This window comes from Periplaneta americana, chromosome 13 (genome assembly GCF_040183065.1).
Source record: "Periplaneta americana isolate PAMFEO1 chromosome 13, P.americana_PAMFEO1_priV1, whole genome shotgun sequence".
Taxonomy (NCBI): Eukaryota; Metazoa; Arthropoda; class Insecta; order Blattodea; family Blattidae; genus Periplaneta; species Periplaneta americana.
The window spans coordinates 37,081,729-37,105,705 of NC_091129.1; the positions used below are offsets into that span (position 1 = coordinate 37,081,729).

General features: G+C 35.0%; 2 protein-coding genes across 2 annotated transcripts in view; one reads left to right on the forward strand and one right to left on the reverse strand.

Moving 5' to 3' along the window:
• The window catches only part of LOC138711803 (uncharacterized), a 342,343-nt gene extending 331,159 nt beyond the window's left edge, over positions 1-11,184 (reverse strand). The window contains exon 1 of the mRNA XM_069843046.1: positions 10,733-11,184. The gene's annotated coding sequence lies outside the window, so the exon portion shown is untranslated. The remainder of the gene's footprint in view (positions 1-10,732) is intronic.
• The window catches only part of LOC138711798 (cytochrome P450 4C1-like), a 391,497-nt gene that overhangs the window by 137,778 nt on the left and 229,742 nt on the right, over positions 1-23,977 (forward strand). The window lies entirely within an intron of this gene.

Genomic DNA, 23,977 nt, shown 5'->3' on the forward strand with positions numbered 1-23,977 from the left:
CGCTAATAATAAGCATCCCGTTCTTAGCAAAGATGATCACAGTTATAGCATCTCTGGATTTAGTACATAACGATCTGCGAAAGCGTTCCAACAGCGTCCAGTCCAGTTTCAATCCCATAGCAGATGCTCAACTAGCGCATGCGCATAAGATGGTACAGAAACCGTACATGAACTGATCCATGAACCGCTTGTTGGAATTAACCTAATAACAAAAAGTGTAGACCAGTGGTACTCATTACGCGGCCCGCGAGCCGGATGCGGCTCTTAAAGTCATTTATTGCGGCTCTTGAACTGATATTAGGCCTACTATTACTATTTTTTACCTGAGATTTTTTTTAATTTCTGTAATAATGTGCAACTGGAGAAAACTTTGGTTATCCTGCATCATTACTGCCAGTGAAGATGTTCAACAACGACGCGTATTTGTTTTCATTTTAAATAAGGTACAGTAGTGTCATGTCTCATGTCTTTTTATGTCTTGATATAATACTGGGTTATAAATATGTTTATCTTAGTAGATATAGATTGCATTCAAATTTTTGTAACAGGTATTCAAAAGATTCTCAATTAAAGAAAGAGAAAGTGAAAATGATAAAAATTCCGTAATATCTGTAAAGAAAGTAATATATTCCGTGTACATAAAAGTGAATTGATAACAAAAGCATCGTGCCACGTAGCAGAAATTAAGCCATTTATAAATTCGGAGATTGTTAAGGAGTGTCTTCTAGCTGTATGTGACACTTCACTTTCTAAATAATTTCCAAACTCATTCAAAACAAATTACAGGTGAAATAAAACAAATCAACTTGTGCGTATTGATATGAGTTTGCATAAGGATAACAGTATACCAGTAATATATAAATATTAGATAATGACGACAATGATGATGATGATAATAATAATAATAATAATAATAATAATAATAATAATAATAATAATAATAATAAAGCTTAGTATTTCAGCTACGTCTAAGCTGGAGTAAGTTGCCTACTCTCATACTGTACCTGACGTCACAGCCCAGGGATACGTCCCGTCTGATACAACATAGAACCGCATCTTACTCACGCTCACTCTAGTTTGTGTTGAAGCCGGAACACGGTCATAGTGAGTGCTTTAAACCAGTGAAGTGTAAAAGTCGTATTATTTACTTAACGTAACATTTGTATTTGTGACGAAGTAAAATGCCGAAGACAAAAAGTTCGAAGTATGAAAGGCTGGAGGACTTAATTCAGGAGTTCGGAGTCAATAATAATTTACATTACATGTAAGTTGTGCAAAGTAGATATAAGAGTTACAAGAAAACAGTGCACTGAAAAACATTGAAATACAAAAAGGCATAGAAATATGGATGAACATAACTCAAAATAAGCAGTAGGTACCATCAAACTCAGAGAGTACGATAACAAAACCCATATTTTGCAGGGATCTATGTGCCATGATGGTCAATGCCAATATACCGCTTAATAAATTGAACAATTAGAGAATTTCTAGAGAAGTACACGAAGGAACATATTCCAAGTGAGCCCCAACTCCGTCAACACTTTGTACCCATACTTTATGAAGAAAAAATGTTTGTCACGCAGGTAGCCCCTGGCCAACTTCGGGCTGTTGCGCCGTTAGATTATAAAGTCAGTAGTTGCTCTACTTTTATTTCAGGTTGGATGTACTCTACGAACATGCAGTAAGAACATGTTTGTCTGTCTCTTTCTCTGCTGCATCACCTGGGTTCCACCTACTATATAGACTATTTACCCGCAACTTGAGTCTTTTGGTAGCAGGAATACTAAGCTTAATAATAATACTAAGCTTAATAATAATAATAATAATAATAATAATAATAATAATAATAATAATAATAATAGGCCAAATTATATAATAATTAAAAATCTGCACATTTTATTAAGCTTCAATGCTGTAAAATGCATTGTGGCTCTCAGCAAGTTACTAATTTCCACTTTTGGCTCTCCTTTAATTTCTAGTGAGTACCAATGGTGTAGGTAGACTCTTGTACTCACTTCCTTACTTACAAATGGCTTTTAGGGAACCCGGAGGTTCATTGCCGCTCTCACACAAGTACCCCATCGGTCCCTATCCTGAACAAAATTAATCCAGTCCCTAGCATAATATCCCACCTTCGTCAAACCCATTTTAATATTATCGTCCCATCTACACTTTGACTTCCCCAAAGATATTTTCCCCTTAGGTTTTCCAACTATCACTCTATATGCATTTATGGATTCAGCCATACGTGCTACATATCCTGCCCATGTCAAACTTCTGGATTTAATATTCCTAATTATGTTAGGTGAAGAATACAACGCGTGCAGTTCTGCATTGCGTAACTTTCTCCTTTCTCCTGTAACTTCATCCCACTTAGCCCCAAATATTTTGCTAAGCACCTTATTCTCGAACACCCTTAACCTCTGTTCTCCTTTCAAAGTGAGAATACAAGTTTTACAGCCATACAGAACAACCGGTTATATAGGCCTACGTAGTAACTATTTTTTTTTTAATTCTAACTTTCAGCATTTTCGAGAGCAGAGTGGATAACAAAAGCTTCTCAACAGAATAATAACAGGCATTTCCCATATTTATTCAGAGTTTAATTTCCTCTCGAGTGTCATTTTTATTTGTTACTGTTGCTCCAATGTATTTGAATTTTTCCAACTTTTCAAAAGATAAATGTTATATTGTGGTTAGTAACAAGCTCTTTTTTTACAGTGATGGGTTGTTAGCCTTTCGCTGAGCCCCCAAGCTGAAGGTCCATCCCTTATGGGCTGTCCGCGTTTGTCTATTCCAGGCATGTCAAAACCCTGCACATTGTGCAGTCGCGCACATTGCGCAACTGTCTCTGTGCGATGTGCACTCTCTGTTCCCCTACCTGGAGGGAGTGAATCACCTTGGAGGGGAACGCGACAGGGCTATACAATACCTGCAGCAGCTTTTGTTTCAGTAACACAGTTTCAGTACGAGTGCCGATTTGGCTGTGTCTGTGAATGAGTTATGATAAATAAAGTGAGGAGTTCACAGATAACGGAGAAGAGAAATTACGAATCATATAACATAATTGTTATAATGTTTTCCTCAGTCAACAATAATAATTATTTTAAAATGAAAGGCTTTCATCAGCCTATGTCGAGGTAATAGTGTTGTGAGGTGACAATTTAGATCAGATTAGTAAAGTTCTCAAAATATGATATTGCCAGCGCTTATTTCTTAATCTCACGGCAAAACGTACTTGACAATGGCGTTGTTTTGGACTCTGTGCTAACACAGCCATCAAAAGTTAGACAACTTACGACTTTCATTTCATAAACTGGTAAGTGATGAGAATATAGTGAGGCATACATGTGAGGCTCTTGAGGTTGTAAGAAGAGAAGAAAACAACTATTTGCAAGACGGAAAAATTTTCTGGAAAAATATATAATGGCAAATTTTCCATCTCATGTCACAATATTAATTCAATATACTTATATTAATAAATGTTTAAATCTGACAAAGAGAATATCGTCGCTTCACAGCTTGTGAACTACACTTCTAATTTCTTTGAGTAACGCTCCCAACTTTTCGATACTTGCTCTCAATGTTTTCAAGTAAACTATATGTGAATTTAAATTCTAAGCTTAATTTATATTTATTAATATTAATATTAATTTATATTGACATACAGCAAAGAAATGATTTCAGTGTAAAAACTTCACAATGTCCTACTGCATGTAATTTTATTAATTGGGAGTATAATATTTTCTTCAACATTTGTGCACCAATGGTCACAGTAAATAATAATGCTTGACGAACAATTAAAGAGTAGGGTCTATTACTTCAAAATAATTAGTACCTACTACGTAAAATGAAATACTTGTTCGTTTCTTGTTGTTTCGAAATTACTGATTTTTTTCTTCTTCAAATACTGTATAAAAATCATATTAATAAATTATGCTTTACAAACCACTACTTTGTGAAGTATAACTGAGTAAGCCTAAAGTTTCTTGTATTACAATTGTCAAATATAGACACTGGTAATAACTGTGTTTTTTTAGTTCTGCTAACTATGTTTATAATGTCCAAATGTCTATTTAATCCAACCCTACAAGCGCAGAATAGATTATTGTACGTCCCTCCAGCTAAGAACGGGTAAGAGTAACGCTTGATTGATGCAACCTGCAAAGACCGGCGATCCGCGCACATTACTGCACATTTAGAGTCTGATTTCTGACATGCCTGGTCTATTCAATGCATTTTCAACTATTCTAGATGTCAATACGGCGAGCCGCATTTTGGCTGGATCGCTTCTCTCAGTTGTGTCTTTCTTCGAAATAATTGGTGATATTTTGCATAGTGAATGTTCGAAATCAGTTAGTGACATATGACAGAAGTTATCAAATTCTCCTGATGGTTCACAAAAATTGCTCGTTAAACATATTTTCTATCGTTTCCCTGCAACAGAAATTAATATTAGTTTTAAATGACTTTAATTATCTTGGAAAAACGAATAGTCATATTTTTACTAATCTGTACTAATAATAAATCTGTAAGCGAAATTTTTCTGATAATTTTCGCTTTTCCAAAAATAATTGGTGTTGACATGTATAATTAATCATCCTGAGACCGAAAATGTTTGTTTTTTTTTTTAATTTTTGTTTGTATGTCTGTCTGTCTGTCTGTTACCTTTTCACGCGATAATGGCTGAACGGATTTCGATGAAAATTGGAATATTAATTAAGTTCGTTGTAACTTAGATTTTAGGCTACATGATATTCAAAATACTTTATTTATAAGGGGACCTGAAGTAAATAAACCGAAATATCTCGCTTATTATTGATTTTTGTGAAAAATATTACATAACAAACGTTTCTTTAAAAATGATTTCTGATAAGTTTTATTCCACGTAAAATTTTGATAGGACTGATATTTAAGGATATACAAGAGTTTTAAAATAACGATACAATACATTTCCACCGCCGCCTCAGATTATAGCGTCGTTATTCCCTAACTCCTATGTGCAAATTTTTCAGTAGGAAGAAAAACAGATTTATTCATTCTATGGCAGTGGTACAAAGGAGATCGTGAATTCTTACATTTTCGAAAGAAAGAAATAATTACATTGTCGAAAGAAATATAATTAAATATAGTAGATTGTATTATTTGCTGTATCACTATTTAAGTTATTTAATAGAGCAAAAATCTGAAAATCGATGTCACATAGGAGTTATTGCAGACACGACAACGATGGCTATAATGAAATAAAAACAAATGACTCCGTCTATTTGAGGCAGCCTTGACGTTTATCAATATTAATATATTAATTTGTAGTTTTTCTACATGGATGTAATGTTACATATGAGGACTGGAGTAAGATGAAAATAGGTCTTTACGCACAGAAAACTGGATATTCTGTCGAAATATTGTATAACTTGATTATTGCAACTTTATTTGGTCCACATAAAATACTTGACCAAAAATACAGCTAATAACAAATAAGCATTTTACCATAGAGCTCACTGGAGCTGAGTTATTTTAAAAAGTGTCACAAAATGACGTTCCTGCGCTCATAATTCACCCACATTCATTTCCTGTGTTCCTTAAAATAATAATTATGTAGAGTACCTCATTTTTTTTATTTGCATAAACAATGATATACAACCAAGCGAGTTGACTCAGACGGTAGCGTTTGAGACACGCATTCGGGAAGTCCCGGGTTTAAACCCCGTGGCCGACCAATCTGACTGGGGTTTTCTCATGATTTCCCTTAGTCATAAAGGAAAATGCAGGATTGGACAGATAAATGCCATGATTCATCACCGCCTCAATTACCAATACCAAAAACATTAATCAAAGTCTACATCAGTTACATGAACACAAGCCATCTACAACACACAATAGAAACAGGAACTCAACAAGAGTAAAAACGGCCTACTGATATACCCAGACATTCTAAACAGGCGACATGACCACAGATGTTAAGGCGTGAATAGAGTAAACTCAACAAAAAGAAGGATGCACAGTAAGGTTAACATAAAAATTATCTTTATACACAATCATCTCTATTAATTTGGAGTGATTTATTAAAGGGTGTATTCAATACTAATTTAGAAAAATGTTAAACGAACTATCCTTACACCAAAATCGGATGTTCTCTGAACCAAATCTCCATATTTTAATTATTTGCATGTAATAACAATTAAAAACATGTCAAAGGAATTATCATTGCACTAAATGGGCGGTCTCTGGACCAAAATAATCGCATTTTAATTATTTAAATACAATTTAAATTAAGTGACATATTAAACGATTTATCCTTCTATCAAACACGAATGTTCCCTGGACCAGATGTCCTATTTTAATTATGCAATTACTTTATATTTATTTCTAACAAGTGCAGCGGAGCGCACGGGTACGGCTAGTGTAATGTATAAATCCCTATTGCGATTTTGTGATTAACATTTCAGTCGATATATTGCGTAATAATAAAATCGTTACCACGTTGGAAAGGTTCATAGACAAGTTACATTATATTCAGTTAGAGAAATAATGTAATATCTGCAAATTCATCTCGTCCGATTTTTGTGTATAGCTGTCATGCACCATCATTTTTTTTTCCGAGGCTTCCGACTTTTTTTGGTGTGATATGTTACCAATAGTTGTAATAACTAGCACACAAAGCTGATCCAGCGGCAATTTCGGTAGCTTCCATCGTGTACACGTCATAACTGAACGCTTCGCCTCGTCTCGTGAGTGTTAGAAAGAGTCTAACTCGTTGGGAGAGATACATCGTTAGCAGATTTGTGTTCGCCGAGTGTCTTGCGCGAGAATGTGGACCTATACTTGTTTTTTGAAAGATGGGATATGACAGGAGCGTTAGCGTGGTAGGCCTGTTGATATGGTAACAACGGTTGAGTTGCCAAACTAACCGTTCTCACCTGGTGAGTGCTTAATAGCTCTCTTGGCGACATTTATTGTGCACACAATGTTAGCATTGGTATGTTTCGTGTTTGATTCTCTGTCAATTTTTGTATTGTTTTCTTACCTTCGCGTCAATTGTCAATGAATGTTTTAACGTTAGCCGTCTTAACGTCAATTGCTAGCTTCCATCAGCTGGCAGCATGGTAGTTCATATTGCCAACATAGCACTGTAGTTCCTAGCTCGGCCGCTTAACTGCCATGTCCCATCTTTCAAAAAAACAAGTATAGCAAGCTGAGCATCACTAGCGCTACTGGAGGCGAATAACTATAACTACATGCTGACCATATCTATTAACTTGGAAAAATAAATAAACACATTACAAAATATGTAATATTAAATAAAAAGATCCACATTATTGCATGTCTGACATCTTAAATTTAAATAAATCTAAACAAAGCAACAATATGGAAAGCACAGAATTTTATCTGAGAACTGACACTAATTTGAAATACCACTTGACCTGTAATTAAATATACTGCAGGCCCTATTCTTACAAGTTCAATCATTCCAAAATGATTCATTGGAAGGTTAATATCACTGCTTTTATGAAAAATAAAAAAATGATATAATAGAATATAAATATCATTATTATACAATAAATGCAATTCAACAATCATAAACAAAAATAGTTTAAATACCCATACCTAACGTGATTTTACACAATAAATTTTTAATAACACCTGAGACCTTTGGAACTTCAGACAAGCATAAGTTTATTATTATTATTATTATTATTATTATTATTATTATTGATAGATTACTGTACTTTTTTCAGGGTATGAAAAAATCCTGGTACAACAAATTCTTACCCTGGTTATTACCAAATGATAGTAACTAGGCCTTACATATTGTAGTTACATTATTTGCTTGTGTTGGATTTCCGAATGAGAAGTATTAGCAATGATATCTTCTTCACTATCACTACTCGTTAAATTTAAAATTCAAACAAACAACAAGAAAATTATTTTATCTTGTTGGTAAATTGTGTCTATAACTTACAACCATCGTCTTCTGAAACGTACCTGTACGTTGCTTACATTAACTTATTACAATTTAAATATTAAGCCTGCCATGTTTTTACGCAAATATTCGAATGCTGATGAAAATAATGTAGGCTACTGTATAGGACTCGTGACAAGATTACGGTAGTGCTTTTCTTTACTAGTAGTTTTAGGGCACGAGCTTATTAACTCGGAAAAATCACCGCGACCAATCTTCAATATCTCCCATACCACACACGGACTGACGTCTGATATGAGTTTCGTTATGGATTAGATGGGTTAAATGTGGGAATAGCCAAGTGACACGAGGCCGAGGTTTGTGCCAAGGTCAGTGGGTTAGATGAGTGGATATGTAAGTGACATGAGACCGAGGAATGTGAAAAGGTTTCAATGATTTAGGCCCGTAACACACTTGAAGAGTTTTCGCTAGCGAGAAATGTGTTGCGAGAAAATTCAAAGATTGATAACGTGGATTCAAATGGACGTCCACACACTGGAAGAGATTCTCGTTCGAGGCAAAAATCTCGCGCGAGTTTCTCGCTGGAATCGGTAGCTCAGCAAATTTTCTTGACACATTTATCAAAGATGTTTGACATTAATACTCTTTATGACGATTGAATGTAGAAAAAGATATCACAGGTGGCGATGAAATGTAATGTTTTTATTTGAAAATGAGGAAAGATGGCTGACAATCGAACTTGTACGATGTCACCCGTAGGCCTATTTATAGGATACACGGGATGAAAACTATAAAAACACGAAACTTAAAGAAGAAATTTAGAGACAAATATCATATTATCTGAAAATAAATAGGGCTATATTTTATTTTGATGATATTTAATAGTATTAATTAAACATTTGAAATAATGTATCTATAGGATGTGTTAACAGTTTACATAATTTTAATCAGAACATAGCAAAGAATCCTCTATCATATAATGAATGGCAAAAAACTGTGGTCTATTCAATCTGAAATAATGCCTAAACGTATCATCATTCAAATCGAAACCAGTGACCAAAACTCGCCCTTATTTTCGTAAGATACAATGTGATTTTCATATATTTCTGGCTTTAATTTTAGGCCTACTTTTTCTTTCCATTAACAAAACATGTTCATGTAACTCGATTTTCTCATCATCTGAATACTCAGATTCAACATAGCGTTCGTACGTAATTTGTAAAATACGACAATATACTTACAGGTTATATATTTAAGTACGACAATATAGGTACGTAAATACATAACCTACAATACTTCCCCCAACGAGTCATTACTATAATCAGAAAAAATGCCTTCTGCATGAAGGCAGTGCATAGATGATCATACCGAGGTGTGATTTGTGATAGCGAGAACTCGCCAAGTGTGTGGAGGAAGGCTCTTCGCCTCTTTCTCGCAACACCTTAGGCCCGTAACACACTTGAAGAGTTTTCGCTAGCGAGAAATGTGTTGCGAGAAAATTCAAAGATTGATAACGTGGATTCAAATGGACGTCCACACACTGGAAGAGATTCTCGTTCGAGGCAAAAACCTCGCGCGAGTTTCTCGCTGGAATCGGTAGCTCAGCGAATTTTCTTGACACATTTATCAAAGATGTTTGACATTTATACTCTTTATGACGATTGAATGTAGAAAAAGATATCACAGGTGGCGATGAATTGCATTGTTTTTATTTGAAAATGAGGAAAGATGGCTGATAATTGCAGTCAGAAACTTATCGAACTTGTACGATGTCACCCGTAGGCCTATTTATATGATACACGGGATGAAAACTATAAAAACACGAAACTTATAGAAGAAATCTGGAGACAAATATCAGATTATCTGAAAATAAATAGGGCTATATTTTATTTTGATGAGATTTAATAGTAGGCCTATTAATTAAACATTTGAAATAATGTATCTATATGTCTTAATAGTTTACATAATTTTAATCAGAACATAACAAAGAATCCTCTATCACATCATGAATGGCAAAAAACTGTGGTCCATTCAACCTGAAATAACGCCTAAACGTACCATCATTCAAATCGAAACCAGTGTCCAAAACTCGTTCTTATTTTCGTAAGATACAACGTGATTTTCAGATATTTCTGGCTTTAATTTTAGGCCTACTTTTTCTTTTCATTAACAAAATATGTTCATGTAACTCAATTTCCTCATCATCTGAATACTCAGATTCAACATAGCGTTCGTACGTAATTTGTAAAATACAACAATATACTTACAGGTTATATATTTAAGTACGGCAATATAGGTACGTAAATACATAACGTATAATATTTCCCCCAACGAGTGACTACTGTAATCAGAAAAATGCTTTCTGCATGAAGGCAGTGCATAGATGATCATACCGAGATGTGATCTGTGATAGCGAGAACTCGCCAAATGTGTGGAGGAAGGCTCTTCGCCTCTTTCGCGCAACACATTTCTCGTTAGCGAAAATTCTTCAAGTGTGTTACGGGCCTTAAGTATGTTTACTCTCCCGTGTGTAGTGTGGGGAGATATACAAGTTTCACCAAACACCTCTCTAGGTACGTCGTTTTATATTAATTACTATTTCGTGCTTCTCGTTAATAAAAAAAAAAACAGAAAAATACTGTCATTTTAAATATTACCAAGTGGCCAAGTTAAAGTGTTACAAAAAGCAATATTTTTATAGATATAGACGAACGCAATAAAATATTAATTTAATGTAGAGCTACATTTTATTTGAAGTAGTACTCAAACCACCATCTCTTGTACAATTATATATTATCAGTAACTTACCACTATGTTACACAGATTCCTACGTTTTACGTGAACACAAACAACAGGAATATGAAATGATGCGTTTCACATTACAGTTGTCAAAACTTCAAACTTCACCAAAAAAATTGGTACCGGTATTTAATTTAGCTCATCGGCGCAATCACTTAAAACATAGTCTTAAACTCTTTTCTTTCTAGAACTAAACTGTATAAACAGATCAAACAAGACGTATGTATGTTACAAAGAGAAATGCATCAGTTCGACCTCAAAGAAACCGGAATAACTGCATAATACACACGGTAGAGCAACGTCGACCACGCTGGCCCGGGCCGTACTGAGACCAGCTGTGTAAAAAACAAGCGACAGTCTAAATTGTGGTAGTGAAATTCGTGACTTTTAAATAATTCACTCCACTAGTCAAGTTCAAGATTTACGGATCATAACGGCGGTGTTTTGATTACACTGAAAGAAAATGCAAATGTAGTAAGATCTTGTAGTAGGTTATCACAACGAAATAAAGGAAAAAAAAGCGTGGTTCAGGGAATATAATTGAAAAAAAAAAAAAACGAAAGAAAATTTCCGATTAATGTTCGCCATGTGATATATAGGCTACGAATAATATGTAAATGAAACAGTTTATGTTTAAAGTTACAAATTATTTATTAAGTACAATATGATATAATTTAAATTAGTACATGGAGAATGAAATGAAATATGTTTAAAATAAAACATTTCGTCACATATGGCTCGCGACAAGAACAGTTTGGCTGTGAGATGATAACAGCGCATGCGCGGACTTGGTTAATAAAAATCTAAACTAACCAAACCTAACCTTCTTATATGCAAGATGTGTAACCGGAGAAAGAAGAAAATAAAAATAACAATATTTAATGCTAACATCAATATACAGAAAGCTCACCAATTAGAAGTTGTCAGTGGCTTCCGTAATCAAAGACTTCTCCATATTTGTTATTTTAAGTAATTACTCTTTATTTAGGCCATGGATCTTTAAAATTTGTATCGATAGATTAAACTAATGTTCCAATTTACATATTGTCCAATTTTCAGCATCACAGCTTAATAAAACACTAACGTATTCAATTTATTACAAGTGTTCCTCTAATTATTTTGAGCAATGTATTTAAAAATATTGATAAGGAGCATCATAATTCTAATGAAAATATATTTCAAAATACTTTTAAAGAACAACGTAATCATAACGAGAGTATATTTCAAAATATTAATCAGCCTTATCACCAGGCTTCGAGACTTGGGACCCCATACAATAAGTTTACTGTGCTTGTACTACATGCACTATAGGTTGTTGACTCGCTGCAGGTAGTGAAAGGTAGAGATGTGTTGAGGTAACAACGTTGCTATATAGAATAGAGTACGGTAGTATGGGGGAACACACACATATACATTCTGAAAGTAAATATACATTACACAATGACAATGTCAAAAGAATGTGAAAAGCATTTATTTTCCTGTCTTTTATAAGCATTTGTGTTTAATTATACACAGTGTTAATGGTGGAAATAAACATGTAGCAATTTTAATTTCTTCATTTATTCTATTGGTCGTCTTTAGGAAGTACAATGTACCGAATTGCAATGTACTACAAGATACATTTTCAGTGTCTGGAACGTAAATCTTTTTCGTTTATCTGCCAAACACAGTTTGTAGGCCTACTGTGAAAAGCTGCGCTCTACGTCGCATGACGTGATAGGAGCAAAATGAAAAAACTAACATCATTGCAGTCCCTAAGAGACTCCTTTATTCTCGGGTGACTCTATGTCCACTAATTTGCTGTTTGTATTACACAATGTACTATATCCGTTATTTTTACATAAAATTAATTTCCACTTCTGTTTTACCCGTTCAGTAACCGGTGTACTTGGTGTCTCATTAAATCGCTGTGTCATTTCTTCAACTAATTTGAGGGCTTCCAGCATCTCTTGCTCTGACTTTACTAACCGTGTAATAGTTTCAGACACAGTTTCAAAATGGGTTTGTATAAAAACCAACTTATTTGTCAGAACCTTCAAATCCGAGCGTTTTCCTTTGGATATTTGTTGGCATTCATTCTACAGTACCCCACCCACTGTACGCTTTACCACTATACTCAATACGCTGTTATGTAGATTTCCCACTGAACAGCTCTATTGGGTCTGAAGTCTCGAAGCCTGCTTATCACTGTCCGTGTGTCTAATTTAGATTAATATATGTATCTGCTCATCAAATCCTACCTAACACTTGTCGCTAACAGTGGTGCTATCTGTCAGTAATGTTTAGAACGAAGGAGGTGGACAAAGAGAGAAAAAAATTTGTCCTAACAACGTCTCACGCCAACGTCATGCCCTTATGTTGGCGACATTGTGTATTTAGTTATATTTGGTCGTAACCGTAGCGGTACGGTTGAAAGCTACCGTAGCTAATTCTCCAGTTTAGCGAAGAAACAATCTTGTCACCAAACTTACGACAAATACAGTAGGACTTAAGGTCCGTTTACACCTACAGACATTGAACGTGTCAGATGCGTAGCGTGACAGACACGGCAAATATTCTTTAGTGCAATGTGTATAGGCGCGTTCATATCTAGCGTAGCGCAGAAGTACTGTACACTGACGTTCAAAGATATCTGACCTACGATTTTATGAATGTGTAAGCGAACTTTCTAACCACGAGATAAGTCCGAACCAAAGATATAAAAAATGGACAAACTTTAAAATAATTCCGCTAATTCTCAATATGTGACACCGTTATTTGGGCGATTAAAAAAGTGTCAGGGAAAATGATTATGTAAATTAAGCATAATTTATTCTCATAATTGACAATATCAGCGATTTCTAGTTAAACCCAGTGTTATTTTACAATCAGCAGAGTGGAATAAAAAATTGATTCTATAATGCGGGTATATTTATGTACGATTGGCAACACTGACTATTGTTTTCGCCATCTATTCATAGAAGTAATAACTAAAGAAGCCACACTTACACCAACAAATTATTATCGATTAGTAGGGTCAGGTATCTTTGAACGCCAGTGTACAGACACGTAAACTGGCGTTCAAAGATATCTGACTCACAGTTTTCAGATCGTGTAAGCGAACTTTCTAACCACGGGGTTCAGAACCAAAGACATTGTAGTTATATATAAGAACTAAAGATATAACAAAGTGACACACTTTGAAATATTTCCGCTAATTCTCAATAGGTGACATTATTATTGATTCAATTAAGAATGTATTGGGGAAAATTATGACGTAGATTAAATATAAATTATTTGCTGTTATCAAGATTTTATGAGATATGTAAATTACGTTCACAAAAGTTGTAATCTGAACACATGATAAAATTTGTGTATATACACTGAATTATTATTATTTTTTCTATAGTTTTTATATATTTTGCTATAAATATTTAAATTAACAGTTGATAGAAATAAATTAGGATAATGATTTACAATAAATTCACGATAAATGTGTTGTATAAAATTTAGAAACTGCTTGTAACAACATTGTTTAACGGAAAACTGTGTAACGTCTTCAAAGATTTCAACCCACAGAAATTTAAACTACATTCTAGTGAATATTAGGATTAGTTATTTGCTTAGGTTATAATATAGTATACATTTCGTGAAACTTGTTAATTGAAATATAAGATTGTATTTTAGTATTTAATTTCATCTCATTGCATTTCATTCATTCATGTGTATAAATTATAAAACGTTGCAGAGATTTGCTGAATTTATAGATTTGTAAAATTTATTAATATCATAATTGAAACGTAAGATTACCGGTAATTCAATAGGAGACTTCATTAATCAATATCACATTATTATTATTATTATTATTATTATTATTATTATTATTATTATTATTATTATTATTATTATTATTATTATTATTATTATTATTATTATGTATTTATAACCCTAACATACCTATCTCAGGTAAAATAGGGTTTTCTGTAAAATTGGAGTATAATAACAAAATATAAATTACTCTCAATTGACAACATCTGCGGTTTCCCGCAAAAACCTAATGCTTTCTACAATCGTTAGAGGGGGATAAAACTTTAAATTCTACAGATTAATGCGGGTATATTTATTTACTATTGGATATATTGATTTTTACCTTCGCCATTTATTTATAAAAATAATAACTAAAGAAAACACACTTACACGAACAAATTATTATCGATCATTATTGATTAGTTGGCGTCAGGAATCTTTGAACGCTAGTGTAGTGTACAGACACTGCCCGCCCGCAAGGCATTCTAGCGCAGAATATTTTTTTTGTCTTTGCTGTTACGTATGTGTGCTTGTCTGTCCCAGCCATGCGGCCAGCATGACTACATGTACATACAAGATCTGATATAATATCAGGAATGGATAACGAAAAATTAAAAGAATTATAATATATTAATATTTCTGTATGATCCAAGTGATATAGTAATATGCGTTACAAGAGCGGTATGTTGAAGTTTTCATGTTCGAGGAAAAGTTTGAAAAAGCGAAACGTAGTTGAGCTTTTTTAATTTCCGAGAATTGAAAGAAAACATACCGCTCGTGTATCGTACATTATTTTGTGCGAAGGTCGTTTATTACATACCTGAAAGAGGAATTTCTAATTAGTTGCAATGAAATCTCCATCTTGGTTTCTGTTCAATGACGGCAAATTTGCAAAACAAAAATATCTATCTTCAACATTGTTGCTTTAAAATGTTTTCTGTGTTTACTATACTCCAGCAGGCCGTGATATACGTCTGTCTTTTTTTCCCCCAGTCTATAAATGCGAACTTAAAACAAACGGTAAGGATATGTAATGATTTATTTTTCATTTTAATATTTTAACAATATTATTTATATAACATATTGCAGTAATAACATCGGCATCTGGAATCTTGTTGATTTTTTCACGGCTTCCTTAATGTTACTTGCATCACGAATGCAGTAACTTTAGTGGAGTTGTAGAGTTTACTTAATTTTTGCAAATATTTAAAAACAATAATTAACAGTGTAATTTAGATGAAATTGCAGTGGTAAGTTTCCAATTTATAATTATTACTATATTGAACGTCTCTAAAAATAATATGTTAAAAGCCTAAAGCAGTAAAATCAATATGCCACTTAAGCGGTAAGGAGAGGGAAATTGTTATGTGTTAGGTTGGGAATACTGAATGTGGAATTTTACACTTTCCGTGGATTGGTTTTGTGCGGAAACCAAGCAAATACGCACGATCTCGCACAAAAGAGTTTTTTTCTTCCTGGGACCGAAAGCTTGCACCGCAGCCTGAGGTTTGTTGTGTTACCACTCCTATTCTGTGAATTATATTTGTCGCCGAACGGTCGCGTTCTTGTACAAATATAGCATGCTGCACCGTCAACTTTAGCGGGGCTATGCTAATGATGATAATGGTTTCTGAATAAATTATGGCAAAAAGATTCCGAGATCCAACAACGAAAGTTACCCAGCAATTCTGCTTCATTTGGTTGAGGGAAAACCTCGGAAAAAAAATCAGGTAACTTGTCCCAATCAGGATTTGAACCCGGGCCGGCTTGTGAGATACGCTGTTACTCCACAGCGATGAAATGTGATACAAATTACAGTGACAACAACAACAAAAACTCAAATCTTCAACAAGACAGATGGTGAAACATTTCTTTCTGTCAAGCATTTAGCCGTACTACTTAGTAGATTCTCTAACTGGAAATGTTTTGTCTGCCACACTGTGTCTCTGTCATTGTGAATACTATAAAAAAAATGTTGCGTCTGCCATTATACCACGCGTCTGGGAATTTCAAGGTCTGTAGATGTAAAAGTACGAACGTTTAAAGAACAGAGTGGGGAAATCTTTAATGCACCTGCAGTGACCTTCAATGCACACAGCTTCGGTGCTTACCGTAGCTTATGCTACTGACACAAGATTTCAGTGGCGAAGTCTTGACCTCACGAATGACATTTCAGTTTTTAATAAACTAGGGACCGTACTTTGTCCCAGGAGGCTACAAGATTAAAGTACGTATTACTGGAGTTTTTGTGACTGAAGTGCGTGCTTCCAGCAAGCGAACAACACACCATTTTTACTATTTACACTATAATAAAGAAAGTTTGTATTTGTATTTGTCTCTGACCTGCGAGTGGCGTATCGACGCAATATCTCTCTCGAAACCATGTACCTCTATAGCAGTGGTGAGCAATATGAACTCAATCCACAAGACAGGATTTAAACGACAACTACATATTGTGGGAGGGGTTGCACTCTACAGTGCAGTGACGGATTTACAGACAGTTGCGCCACTACACTCCTACCTATCATATGTAATTAGAATAGTCCATTCACGTGATATTTAATTAATCATTTTTCAAAGGGATTTATATTCGTGCATGCTATTTTCAGTTGCGCAAGGAGATGAGCATCGCTTAAGCGGGAACTGTGGCTGGACTTTATACATTTCATTTTAGAAAAGAACTGTTCGCACTGGTAGGTTGATAAATACATACCGTCATTTCCCAAAACTATGGCCCTGAAACACAACTATGGTCCACGATACAACCATTCAAAGATCATTGTGGAAGTAACTTAGACCGTTCGTAGATAGCTGCAGTGGCTTGACTTCAAACTACAGTACAGCAAAAATATAGATAAACGACGTACTACGTTATGGAGTACAAAGTTTGAATAGTTGTATCGTGGACAATAGTTATGTTCCAGGACCATAGTTATGGGAAATGACGGACTCATTATTTTTGAAGCAAACTGTCTAAGCAGTGGATATATAGTACTGGACATCTTTTAAAAAAATGAGCCCCCCAGTAGACCTTCACATTCTGCTTTCAAGAAGCCATCATTCTGCAAATCCAGTACCTCTAACGGCAATTCTGGGATAACATTTTCAATTTAAACATGAAAAGGAGTGGCAAAAATATTGAAATCTTTCTCCATCCTTTGAAAATCACTGAATCTGTGTTCTTTGAACTCGTATAGCAGGTGATCTGTTTTAAGAATGTACATATTTAAGTTCGCGTCCTGAATATTTGTAACTGATCCTAAACATGAGAAATGAAAGAACTGCCTTTCTTGCAAGTGTGATATCCTCTCGATTCATATGATTCTGCGAAAGACATTGTATCACTAATGAAGATCCGAAGTACAGCAATCCAGTATAATCCGCCACGTACACGCGCAGTATTTTCATGGAGTGGGGGAAGGGGAAGGTAGGCGGTAAGTTTGATGCTTCGCTGAGGTCTGACGTCACTGCGGCAATGCCGCAGGAATGCCCACCATTGCTCTACAGAAACGAAAGTTTCAAGTAGGATGAGAGGACGCATTTTTTTTGCTGCCATTATGATGAGAATATTAAATGTATGATTTGTTCACAAGTATTACGAAGAAAAGGTTGTATAACATAAAACGGCATTATACTACATGCTACTGATGAAACATTAGAAGGTTAAGTGTTATTATTATTATTATTATTATTATTATTATTATTATTATTACTACTACTGCTTACTGGCTTTCAAGGAACCCGGAGGTTCATTGCCGCCCTCACATAAGCCCGCCAATGGTCCCTATCCTGAGCAAGATTAATCCAGTCTCTACCATCATATCCCACCTCCCTCAAATCCATTTTAATATTATCCTCCCATCTACGTCTCGGCCTCCCCAAAGATTTTTTTTCCGTCCGGCCTCCCAACTAACACTCTATATGCCTTTCTGGATTCGCCCATACGTGCTACATGCCCTGCCCATCTCAAACGTCTGGATTTAATGTTCCTAATTATGTCAGGTGAAGAATACAATGCGTGCAGCTGTGCGTTGTGTAACTTTCTCCATTCTCCTGTAACTTCATCATCATCATCATCATCATTATTATTATTATTATTATTATTATTATTATTATTATTATCATCATCATCATAATCATCATAATCTCTGTACGTCGATTCTTTTTCAGCAGATGTACGAATAATGCAGTTAGGTCTTCATTTAAACTCGCAGATTTACAATGTGACGTTAAATGAAAGCTAGATGTAAGGACTTGACAAATGTTGAACTTTTAAAATCTTTGCCAAAAAATAAATATTCGAAGCTTTGTTCCTTCGCTTGCTCTGTTGAAGCCATGTTCGCTACAACTTACGTTTGTGAAAAATTATTTCCAACAATGAGAATAGTAAAAACCAAATTTAGATCACGACTGACAGACAAATATCTTCGTGATGAACTACGACTGGCAGTAAGTGACGTAATTCCTGATTTTGAAACTCTGTCGCAGAGACATTCTGAAGACAGTTAATTTTAGGTTGTGATAATGTGTCCTATGTTTTCTTATTCATTTCTTTTTTCATTACACGTACTAAACAATAATTTGTAAACTTATACTGTATAAAATTATATTTAAGTGCTTGACGTAAGGAAAATGAAAATACGTTAATAAGTCAGACAGTTGCTTCACTTCCCCTTCGGGTGTCCGCCTCCCTCCATAGGTGCTATGCACGTTGCAGGTTATACAGTGGCTCGGCGCATGATCACATTTTCGCCATGGCTGCTTTACAGCATTCTCTACAAGTATCAATGAATCTTTGATGGCTAAATGTCAGGTGTGTTATAGGACAAGACAATGGATCTTTATAGAAATAGAATTCCTTTATTTTATATAAGATATTCTTTACACAGTGGATACGTCTTAGAATAGTAACAGAACTAACTTCAGATCAAAAGTGAACAAATATCTTAATATCAGATCTGTTACCTAATATAAAGATGATAACTTCTTTAGTAACTAACAGAAAACTATTCTTTCAGTAATAGTTATCTTAGTAGATTTCCCTTAAGGCGAAGATATTTGAGCCTTAGTTCCTTTAATGATAGATAATTAGAAAAAATTAAGGTACTGTTTTGAATGATATAACAGACATGACATGAAGTAAGAGATCTGACAGGTAACAGACATGACAAAGTATACATAAGCATGCAAATCTAGTCTTTCAGGTAAAGCTTCCTGTAAAGCAGATTTGAATAATTTCAAGGGAAAAATTGTTCCGGGGCCGGGTATCGATCCCGGGACCTCTGGTACGTTCAACCAGAGGTCCCGGGATCGATACCCGGCCCCGTAACAATTTTTCCCTTGAAATTATTTATACATAAGCATGTGCTAACCTAAAATTTTTTTGCTTAAAAATCTTCAAAATAGCAACTTAACTACGGCACATATGTACTATTATGTCCTCTTGATCTTGACTTTATATGTGTTATTTGTGGAAAACATAACACAAATAGATCTGACAGAGTAAAAATGCATGCTTAGACTAAAACACAAAGCAAGACTATGACACACAAACTCGCCAAATCAAAATGGGTGAACATAGTAGTACAATCAAAATGACTCTTTGTGCATATCCTGGGTTGTGCTGACATCTGTGGGATTTCTTTTTCAACTGTGTATCCATAGGAACAGAATGGTGTAACAGATCTGACTGATTTACTGTACTGGAGTAGTTATGCAATCAAACTATTCGAGCATCCCTCTAAAAAAATGATCTCAATCAATTTATTGTACAGGACAGCGAAAAAGCAGAAAAACTGAATTCCTATTATGCCACTGTTTTTGGGATGACGGCAATATACCTAACTTAACTTCTGTGGAAAATATGGATCAATGGTATTGTTCTGCGAGACTGGAAAGATGCAACAGTGGTGCCAATTTATAAGCCAGGGTCTCGCTCAGATACAAAAAATTACAGACCAGTCAGCCTCACCTCTGTGGTTTGCAAACAGATGGAACACTTGATTTCAGCATACTATCTAAGGCAGCATTGGAATGATTCAAATAGGTTACATAATTGTCAACATGGGTTTTGGGGGGTCTGCTCATGTGAGAGTCAATTAGTAACTTATGTCAGGATTTAGCAGACAGAATAGATTCAAATAGCCAAATAGATGCAGTGATTATTGACATTTCACGCGCATTCGATGTAGTCCCACATGACATACTGTTGGTTAAACTACAATCAACGGGAATTGACTTCAGAGTACTCCAGTGGATCAAGGAATTTTTAACTTGTCGCACTCAGAGAGTATGGGTGGGGGAGGAATTATCGAGCCCAATAAAAATTACTTCCGGCATTGGCGGCTCCTGCGTATTTCTTAAGAGCAGGAAAGAAGTTAACAGCACGAAATGACACCTTCTTGAATGAAACATGCTACGAATTAGTCTACATGCATACATGTAAGACCAGGTAGTGTTGGGGTTGGCCTTCCCTTCTGTATAGCAATAATCTGTTCTTGTAAACTGAATCTCCTAAATTGTCCAAAATATATTATGTTTTCATTTCCATTCATTGTTGAATAATTGCGCAAATTAACAATTACAAGGAAATTCACAACCTCGTAGCATTTTTCGAGCACACTACAGTATCACACGTGTTGGAAGAGACTAGCTACTATCACGTAACCGGAACCGTTTTAAGGAAATGGAAATGGGAATGGAAATGGGAAATAATCTGAGGAAAGCGAGAACACTGCACCACCCACGTGGTCTGTGTTACCACATGTACATTTTACAAGTTCAGTATCACATACTTTTGAAGAATGTCAGTTCTTGTTAAGTCATACTATCATTATTGTTCAAAGCTGCCAGTGGCCAATTAATTTTTATGTTAAAAATGATGTAGTTTGGAGTACCAACTTTCAGTTTCAAGTATATTTGTACAAAACTGACAACTTGGCTGTTGCCCTGTCTAGTAAACAATGAATAGAAGTGAATTTCAGGGGCCAACTACGTAGAACTACTTCCTCTTTGTTTTACATAAACCCGACTTAACTTTCAAATATCCACGAAAGTTTCAAACCATGAATAGTAGCCTATATAAAGTGCAATGAATAATATTTTTGATTTATAATTTATAAAAAAAAGTTTACATGGTGTCTTTCATAGCGTTGCGTTAAAACTGTTTTTGTTGTGTCTCATCCTAGATGTGTTATAGTCTGGTTGAATGCAGCATCGTTAGATGGCAGAGGTAGCGAGCTTGCTGCACAACCAGTCGGTTTCTATTTCTCGCCCATCAGAGGAGGATCTCCTCCCTCTCCGTTCATTTACTTCCTTTAAAACTCTGCTTCTTTCTCTAGCCGCTAGTTTGCTGTTGTCTATGTGTGTTAACTGCAGTAGAGGAGGAATGGAGTGCCTTTCCTCTACACAGGCAATCTCGCATCTTTCTCACAGTTTTATACAGCACATGAGCGTGCGTTGTTTAAAACTCGATTAACCGAGTTTTTCTTATAGCTGTGAAGTTAAAAATGATCGAATCTTCCTCGAATTTCAAGGCACATATTTTATTTGGTATTTACTTTCGAAAGAAGAAAATGTGAGGAGGACGTTCCTCCCCTCCCTTCCCCGAGGAACCGCCACTGACTTCCGGAGTCCCACAGGGGAGTGTCTTGGGGCCCCTTCTATTCCTGGCTTTTGTAAATGATCTGCCAGTTAACATCTTGTCCAGGGTTTGCTTATTCGTGGATGACTGTATCATATATAGGGAAATAAAAAGTAATGAAGATACTACTCTTCTCCAGAATGACCTCAATAGAATAAATGATTGGGCAATAGCCAACAAAATGAAAATAAATTCTCTAAAGAGCAAAGCCGTCAGTTTTACAAGAAAAAGAAATAAAATTATCGCATCGTATACGTTAGGAGGTGAAACCATTCTGGAAGTTAAGAAATGTAAATACCTTGGAATAACTTTTAGCAGGAATCTCGGCTGGGGGCAACACGTTACTCACACAGCGGGAAAGGCATGGCGAGCGTTACACTTTGTGATGAGGGTACTAAGAAAAGTTTCTGATAAATCCAAAAAGATTGCATTTAAGTCACTAGTTCGTCCAGGAATGGAATATGGTGCTGCATGTTGGGATCCTTACAGATTAGATCATATTAAGACATTGGAAAAGATTAAAAAACGGGCTCTCAAGTGTTGTTGTAATAATTCAACATTAAAATGGGATACACGGAAAGAAGAACGCGAATTCGATTATGCGCAATGTACAAAACATACAGAGGTGAGTCTGCCTGAAGAGAAATAAAGAATATGTTGTAGCCGCCAAATTACTCTTCAAGGAACGACCACACATAAATTGAGGGAAAGAAGACAGAGGACGGACACTGGAAAGTTTTCTTTTCTCAGTCGTACTATCAGGGACTGGAATGCTCTACCTGCAGACTTAATTAAGGCTTTACCAATATGCAGACTATTTTGCGGTTTTACAAGTATAGTGATTAAGCAGAGAAACATAGTGAATCTCCAGTGATTTATATTGGGTGTGCAGTGTGTTGTAGTGAAAGCGCAGTGAGCTCAAAAGTAAATTCTGAGAGTTATAGTGGAAGAGAAATGAGATAGACTTATAGTGAGCGGGTGTAAGTTATAGTGAACGTCCTAAATTGCTTGTAATGGGGACTAGGCTAGTGATTTGAGGTTAATATAGTAAGTACAATTTTATGGAATAATAAGGGTGTAATTGATGTTTTGTTATTTGAAATGTTGTATCAGTGAAGAAGTGTGTTGTGTCTGTGAAGTGTGTTGTGTCAGTGAAGTGTGTTTGTGTCAGTGAAGTTCTATAGTTTACAGTGGTAGTGCAAAGTATTTGAACAGTGAAATGTTTTTGAAGTGTTAGTGAAATCAGAACAGTGTCAGTGAAATGTTTCATAGTTCCAGTGCAGTGAGTGAATTGATAGCAAAATGAGTGTAGTGCTGAAAGGTACTTGTGCAAGTATAAACATATCATATATACTCGTGGTTTTAAGTTCGAACTTAGGGTTAAGATATAAATTAGATTTACTTTAATTAATTATGTTATATTAAGTGATTCGTTTAATTTAGGATGCTTCTTGTTAATATTATTATATATTGCTACTATTATTTTATTATTAATTGTAATTATTGAGTGTAATTAGTTACCATTGCCACCGGGTATTTACCCATTTGCAGTGTGAATAAATACATACATACATATTTAAGGAACTGTGAACTCAGATATAAATGAAAAAGTTTTGATAATATCAAATGTTTCTTCGATTTTTTTCTCAATTACATTATTAAACAAACCTTTATCTGGACATAATCATGCTCCATTTAAAAACCTTAACTAGTATGGACACGGCATTTTAGCTGTTGCTATGAGAATTTTATTTTATTCTCGTGAAATATTTCACATGAAGGAAATAATTCTTGTGACGTTTACTAAATTAGTATTTAAACTACTC